The 8392-nt window shown below is 40.1% G+C and overlaps 1 pseudogene; it reads left to right on the top strand.

Moving 5' to 3' along the window:
• The first annotated feature begins 3509 nt into the window (after positions 1-3509).
• On the top strand, positions 3510-4500 carry LOC150057647 (cytochrome c oxidase associated subunit FA4L3 pseudogene; annotated as a pseudogene).
• Positions 4501-8392: the final 3892 nt, after the last annotated feature.

Genomic DNA, 8392 nt, shown 5'->3' with positions numbered 1-8392 from the left:
TGGAAAGGTACTTAAAAGCTTCATTATTTTGTCTGAGCCTTGGGAACTTCTACAATAGGAAAGTTAGTCCTGATTATCTTTATGCTTTCCTTATGCTTTCTCCTCTGCATAAGATGACTAGAGATAACATGTTACTGGAAATGCTACAAGGCAGCTTCTCCTGGGAGGATTTAAATCCCTTGGTGATGAAAGAGGTAGCTAGTAAACACTAAGAGCTCTAATACTCCTAATTGCAGGAGCTCCTAGAATAAAAGAATAAAATAAAATAATTAAGTATAATAGGATTAGCATAAAAGTACTGGAGGGTATTATTTGCTGTTCTGCTTTTGGGGCAGTGAAGCTTGCTGTAACTTGATAAGGAAAACTGGTGATTTGCAACATTATTCCATTTACTTCATCTTGGGCTTTGGTGAGAAAGAAAGGAAATGATAAGAGAGATCATCTAAGGAATCAAAAATGAACATCAGTGAAAACAGAAGTCTCCCTCCATCTCATCTGCGATCTGTCTCCATCCAGGCAGCTAGGGAACCTGTGTTGTTATTTCGAGCCTTTAAGTTTTGGGTGGTATGTAAATACCTTAGGACAGTCTGATTCATATAAAATAATCTACGTCTTCATAATCAGCCTCCTTCCACTATGTTGTCTCTTTGACCACTGTCCTAACACTCCTTCCCAACACACTCTTGCTGTCCTTGAGCACAATAAAATGATCATGATCTTGTGTGGTTTGTGGAAATGTGTGTAAAACATATCCTTAATGGAGTCTAATAACTATATCTTCAGGCAATTTCCACCAGCAGATGGCTTCTCTCTATGGTTTTGATGTAGAAAACACAGTTTTGTAATAAATAATAAGAGAACATGTATGTACATGTTGAGTGAGTATTTGAGTGAAAATTAAAAACTTGGTTAGGCTCATTCCTGTAATCCTAGCTACTTAGGAGGCTGAGATCTGAGGATCGAGGTTCAAAGCCACCCTGGGCACGAAAGCCTGAGAGACTCTTATCTCCAATTAACCTCTAGAAAAAGGGAAGTAGCACTGTGTCTCAAGGGGTAGGATGTTGGCCTTGAGCTGAAGAGCTTCGAGACAGAGGCCAGGCCCAGAGTTCAAGCCCCATGACCCATCAAAACAAAAGCAATAAACAAACAAATTAAAAAAAAACTTGGTGGAGTTTGGCCTAGTGGTTAAAGTGCTTGCCTACCATGCATGAAGACCCAGGTTCGATTCCTCGGTACCACATACATAGAAAAAAGCCGGAAGTGTGCTGAGGCTCAAGTGGTAGAGCTCTAGCCTTGAGAAAGTCCAAGGACAGCGCTAGGCCCTGAGCTCAAGCCCAGGACTGGCAAAAAAAAAAAAAAAAAAAAAAACTTGGTTAGCTTTTCAGGCTTCAAATAACCATAAATTTTTCATGGCCCGGCATGTTGTGCTTTAATGAGTGTGATCTCTTTCCTATCTCAAATTCTTTTTTTTTTTTTTTTTTTTTGGTGGGTCATGGAGCTTGTTGTACTGGCCTGGGCATTGTCCCTGAGCTCTGTAGTTCAAGGCTACTGCCCTACCCTTGAGCAAAGCCCCATTTCCCATTTTCTAGTGGTTAATTAGAGATATGAGCCTCAGGTCCTTTTGTGCCCAGGCTGGCTTTGAACCTTGGTCCTCAGATCTTAGCCTCCTGAGTAGCTAGGATTACAGGCATGAGCCACTGTGCCCGGCCTGTTTATTTTTTTAATTATTTTTTTTTTATTTAGAGAATACTTTATTAGTTTCTGTAATCAAACCCATATAGATAAGACCTTACATATTTAATACAGTGTGTTTATCCCTTACAAATGGAAAAAAATTAAGTTTAATGTTTCTAGACCAATATGGCCATTATTTTCTGTACAATGCCAACTCAACACAGTAACTGTTCCAAAGTTGACAGCACAGCTAAAGTTTCCAAAAATTCACATTATGTGTGCATTTATATGTATATATTTATATTTATACAAAAAGATCAATAATAGCAGTATGTTATACATTGATAGCAGCAACAGCTTTTCCAGGTTCTGCAGTCATCTGTGTATGTGGTACTGAGGAATTGAACCCAGGACTTCAAGCATGCTAGGCACGCACTCTACCACTAGGCCAAACTCCAGGCCCCCAGTCCTTTGCACCTTGCCATGCCAGGATCCCAGACTCCTGTGATGGTGACATCCCTGCCAACTGGCAGGGATATCACCCAAAGAATTCTGATGGAAAAGATTGGGATCAAGATCAGAACTTCAAAGAGCAGAGCCAGTCGTGTGTGTGTGTGTGTGTGTGTGTGTGTGTGTGTGTGTGTGTGTGGTGTTACTACAAATCATATTGAAGGCCTTTACCACTTACCTACATCCCTAGTCCAGGGAGCCAATTTAACTTGGCAAAAGTTTCTGGTAACTTCCTTTATTTGTATCTATTATGTTTATTTATTTATGTATTTATTTTTACTATACCCCACACTCAGCAGAATAGATTTTTATAGGCAGTTCTTTATGTTTATCCTTTTCAATCAAAGTCATATGAATGAGTCTGATTTGTACAAAGGCACATCCTGTTCCTATATTTTAGCTGAGGAGAATAAAAAGTAAGGTGGCAAATGTTGATTAGAATGGAGAGTGATGAGCAAGGTGAGACACATCCCGCTATGGCTACAGAGTAGACAAGAGCAGCAATTACAACTATGCAAGGCTAGTTTATATAAGGACTTCATGATATATTTAATTATTGTTTCTTATTGGGCCATACAACATATTTTATTAGGTGAATTGAGGTAATGTATATATAAACAAAATTGATCTTTTTATATTTAAATAGGATTTTAAAAATATTGACAGATGGGATTAGTCATGGAAAAACCACCATATTCAAAGATATAGAACAGTTCCTTCACTCCTCAAATTTTTTTCCATGTATCAATTCACAGCTCTTTTCTTTATTCCCTACTACTATCCAGTGATGATCTATTGTTGCAAGAAGCTCACACCTATGATCTTAGCCACACAGGAGGCTGACGTCTGAGGATTTTGGTTCAAAGCCAGCCTGGGATGACAAGTCCGAGAGATTTTTATCTTGAATTAACTAGCAAAATGCTGAAAGTGGACGTTCAAGTGGTAGGTCACCAGCCTTGAGCATAAAATCTAATGGAGAGAGCCCAGGCCCTGAGTCCAGGTCAAAGACCAGCACAAAAATAAAATTGATATTTTATTATTTTTAACTTGTGGCAGATTCAGAGACAGCGATTGTAGATGTTTGCATGTAAGTTTTTGTGCAAACACAGTTTTTCATTTCTGTTCTGTAAAAAGTATGGGGGGTGATATTAATGGGATCGTATGATCAGGGTATATGTAACCTTATAAGATGTGGACAGACTGGTTTTCAAAGTGGCAACTCAGATGCATTTCCATTAGTCACTGCTGGTGTCCCTGTTACATCTTTATCAGTACTCAGTCTTATCACTTATATCATTTGCAGCTGTAGCTATTATATTGGAATAATGTTGAAGCTACTCTCAGATGAAAATACAGCAATAGAAGAAAAGATTATGCACTACAACATGGAAATACCTCAGTGGGAAGATATGCCCTTCCCTGGTTTCACAATTTTCCTTATAAAAATCCATCTCAAGCCAGGAGCCGGTGGCTCACACTAGTAATCCTGGCTACTCAGGAGGTTGAGATCTGATGACATGGTTCAAATTCAACCTGGGCACAAGATCTGTGAGACCCTTTATCACCAATTAACCACCAGAAAACAGGAAGTGGCACTGTGGCTCAAGTGGTAGAGCATTAGCCTTGAGCTGAAGAGCTCAGGGACAGCACTCAGGCCAGAGTTCAAGCCCCATGACTGATAAAAAAAAAACCCTCATCTCTTTAGAAATAATAAGGCTATAGGAATGACACAATATTAATAATGTCTACCTGGCTAACCCAAAGAAAATTTTGAATAGGACAAAATCCTTAGAAAAGATCCTGTTTTATGCTTTTATCAAAAGCTCTTGGAATTTTGAGAGACAGACACCCTTATCCTTGGAGTAGGTGAAATAGGTCACCCTGAGGTTTAAAAGTAAATATGTAGTCTTAAAAGTTAATGTATATCCCATTTGGGCGTTATGGCATCTTCTGCACACGCCTCCCCAGGTTTGACATTCATTCAACACTGAAGGTGTCTTCCAAACCCTGATGAAAAAGAAGGAACTCATTCCTTTGGCAGTAATCATAACTGTGGCTGTGAGTGGAGCCTCGTCTTTTGCTACCTATTCACTGAGAAACAAAACCGATGTGATTATTAACCGGAAAAAAAAATCCAGAACCTTGGGAAACTGTAGACCCTAATGTACCTCAAAAGCTTATAACTATCAACCAAAAATGGAAGCCTGTTGAAGAGCTGCAGAAGGTCAGAAGGGCAACCAGATGATCAGTCCTTTCTTCTTTCTTCCAAAGATTACTCTATGAATCTAGTGGAAACATTTCTGCACAAACTATATGGTGGAGACCAGTGTGTGGAAATGCTTCTGCTACATTTTTAGGGTTTGTCTACTTTTTTTTTTTTTTTTTGGACTCTGGGTAAAGGAATTAAAGGTAGTGCCGTAATAACCACATAAAAAAAAAGTTAATGTATATTCTTCCATTGAACTAATTGTGGCTTTGGGGATTTCTTTAGTTCTCTAGATTAGTCTTGTATATTCAACCTGCTCCTGTATATTGTGATTTGACTCAGTTCTTCGTTACTGCACCATTCTCTAGTGCTGCACTTTTCCCCTTGAACAAATTCTTAGTACCAAACTCGTGGATTCTCCTGGCGTCAAACATGCTAGCATCAGCATTCTGACCATTATTATTGGCTTCAGACCCAGCCATGTCTTCTAGGTCCCATCCGACCTTTGCAAGAGTGTGTGGGGCATGGCATTATTGATAACTTGGATAGAAACACTGATGGTGTATAAATCAAATTTATGGGTGGCATAAACCCAGGAGAATAACTAACATGGTGGGATGACAAAATTAGGAGAAAAATTTCCGTGGAGTAGAACAAAGAGCAGATACTAAAACCATAAATTGTGGCTGGATGAAATTCTGAGGTTCTTTTTACAGTATGCACACAGAATGACAAATCAGACATTTCTCTTGCTGCACGTGGAAGGGACAGGTTAAAGTAGATTATTTCATATGAGTCATACACTAAGTGGGATTGCCCAAAATGCTCACAAACCCCAAACCTCAATATGACATGAAGCTCCACTGACAGCCATAGAGAGGGGGTCAATCACAGTGGAGGTGACCCCAGGCCACTCCACCAGTTGTACCAGAGATGACACTTAGAATATCAGATTCAATTTGGAGGAACTCAACCTTCAGCAGACAAAGATACACACACACACACACACACACACACACACACACACACACACAGATTTGATCTCTACCACATCCCTTCTTGGGATCTTCTCATATATATATACCTATATATGTGAAATTATACATATATAATTTTGAGGAGATGGGGAAATATTTAATCAATAAATCCCCAAAAGCCAACAAGGAGCTCTCAAAAGAAAATTGTGAAATGTCAAAAGACAAAAAAATCTACAGGGTATTTTTTTTTTTGCACTCTGGAAGTCTTACTGGATAACATTTACCATGCAAACATTTGTTTTTATTTCTAACTGCATTCTGGAAAGAGATATTTTCTTGGAAGGATAGATTCATATGGCCTGGTATAGTCTGGGATCTCCTTGTGGAACAGGTATGTTGGTGAGTCTCATCTTTAGAAATAAGTAGTGGGCTGATATCTAGCAAGTTTCCTCCCTTAACCTCATTGCAAAGAGACAAAGGTAGTAGACCTGGAAACATAAATATAAAACCTTTACATTTTTGCAATTTCAGAATTATTACTATATTTTGTCAGTTGTGGGTCTTAAACTCAGTGCCTAGGCACTGTCTCTGAGCTTTTTTCTCAAGGCTAGTGCTCTATCATTATGAGCCACAGCATCCCTTCCACTGTTTAAGTAGTTAATTGGAGATAAGAACTTTAGGAGGACCTTTCTGCTGGGTACTAGCTTCAAACCTTGATCCGCAGATCTCAGCTTCCTGAGTAGCTAGGATTACAGGTATGAGCCATCTGACGAATTTTTATTATTATTTATCTTCCCATAGAACTTGAAAGTAAATGATTTAGCATCTGGCTGAATGCCAGCCTGGGTAGAAAAGTTGATTAGACTCTTATTTCCAATTAATCACCAAAAAGCCAGAGATGGAGCTATAGCTCAAGTGGTTAAAGCACTAGCCTTCAGTACAAGGCTTAGGAACTGTACCTAGGCCCCAAGTTCAAGGCCAATGGCACACACACACACACACACACACACACACACACACACACACACCAAAATAAAACAAAAACCAAGCAAATCAAATTGCTTCTTGGGCCGAGACCATGGCCTAGTGTTAGCGTGCTTGCCTAGCATGCACAAAGCCCTGGGTTTTATTCCACAGTACCACCACATACACAGAAAAAGCCAGAAGTAGTGCTATGGCTCAAGTGATAGAGTGCTAGCCTTGAGAAAGACCAAGAACAATACCCAGGCCAATTGTACCTAGGCTCTGAGTTCAAGCCCCAGGAGTGGCAAAAAAAAATTACATCTTGTATTCCTTTTAAAATGACAAAGAAGGAGGGAAGTAGAGAAAGAGAGCACATGCTCAAGAGCAAAGGTATAAGACTCCAGGGTAGAGGCTAGGTGAGGGCAAGAGGTATTTTTTAGGAATATGCTTCATAGAAAAAGAAGAAAACATGGGGGCTGGGAGTTTGGCCTAGTGGTAGAGTGCTTGCCTAGCATGCATGAAGACCGGGGTTCGATTCTTCAGTACCTCATATACACAGAAAAAATCCGGAAGTGGTGCTGAGGCTCAAGTGGTAAAGTGCTAGCCTTGAGAAAGTCCAAGGACAGTGCTCAAGCCCTGAGCTCAAGCCCAGGACTGGCAAAAAAAAAAAAAAAAGTGCCTCAATGAAACCTATTATTGGGATTGGGAGTTTGGCCTAGTGGTAGAGTGCTTGCCTAGCATGCACAAAGACCCGGGTTCAATTCCTCAGTACCACATACATACGAAAAAGCCAGAAGTGGTGCTGAGGCTCAAGTGGTAGAGCTCTAGCCTTGAGAAAATCCAAGGACAGTGTTCAGACCCTGAGCTCAAGCCCAGGACTGGCAAAAAAAAAAAGAAGAAGAAGAAGAAGAAAACACAAGGCAACAATTTACTTAAAAAAATAAGACTGAACACGGAGATTCAAAGTCATTCCATGTAAGAAAAGGGGAAATATTTAGGATAATTAGCTAGGGGAGGTTCCAAAGCTGTCACAAGGAAGAAGCTTTAGAATGGCATATGCAGTCTATTTTTATTAAAAGTTTTTATTAGCACTGAGTTTTTACATCATGTTTCAAATGTCATGTTCAAAACACAAGTATTCAAGAAAGGAATCCCTCTATGCAATCACTGGCACATAAACTTAAGAGCATAATTAAAATTAAGCTGAGAGTTTGTAAGTCATAGATACATATAGATCTATATATTATATTGATATATGTCTATAGAATATATATCCCATCATGGACTTATGTATCTATATAGTTATATTTATATCTCCAAATTTCTCCCGACCCGCGGGTTCAGCTATACATGCGGCTCGAAGAGGCACCTCCTAAAAGAAGAAAACCAGTGGGGGAAAGAGAGGAAGGAGACCAGGCGCATAAAGAAAGACAGAGACAATCTGAGTCGCGTCAAGGTCTCATTTATTAAAAGTAAAGCAGGGTTTATATACCCTGAGTGTAAGGAAGGGAGTATAGAGGGAGGGGGAGGATGGAGAGTTTTTGTGATAACAAGAAGGAGAAGTCTCAAGGTTAGGGGTGGGTCAGGCTGTTCTTTTGGCCGTTGTGCTAACCCAAGCAACCACCTGCGGTTATTCCGAGAAGTATTTTGTGCAGATGACTCAACCAGATGCAATTTGCTCAAGGCTAGAGGGTCTTTGCTTCGTTCCGTTTAACTCCTTGGTCTCTGACAATTCCCCCTTTCCTTTAAAGAACAAGGTCTTTATAGGTGGAGAGAACACCCTGTCTTAGGCTATATGGAGGGACCCTTACTCCTGGCAACATGCCTTGTTGAGCCGGCCTCGACGGCCTCTGTATGTTGTGCCACCCAGGGTAAGCTCCATAATAATCCCGTCATTGGATGCTCTCTAGCCGCTTGGGGTTTATCAGTCAAGAAGTGTATGAAACTGGAGCCCTCTTTCAGGAGTGCTTGTTTCGGACCCTACAGGGTCATCCTGAGCCTCTAAGCGATGATAATGCACCGAGATTGAGTTTTTGGAAAAGGCAGAATCAATTTGATTTTT

Source organism: Megascapheus bottae, chromosome 10 (assembly GCF_031878675.1).
Source record: "Megascapheus bottae isolate mThoBot1 chromosome 10, mThoBot2.hap1, whole genome shotgun sequence".
Taxonomy (NCBI): domain Eukaryota; kingdom Metazoa; phylum Chordata; class Mammalia; order Rodentia; family Geomyidae; genus Megascapheus; species Megascapheus bottae.
Note: the sequence above shows the minus strand (reverse complement) of the source record. Positions and strands in the feature narration are given on the sequence as shown.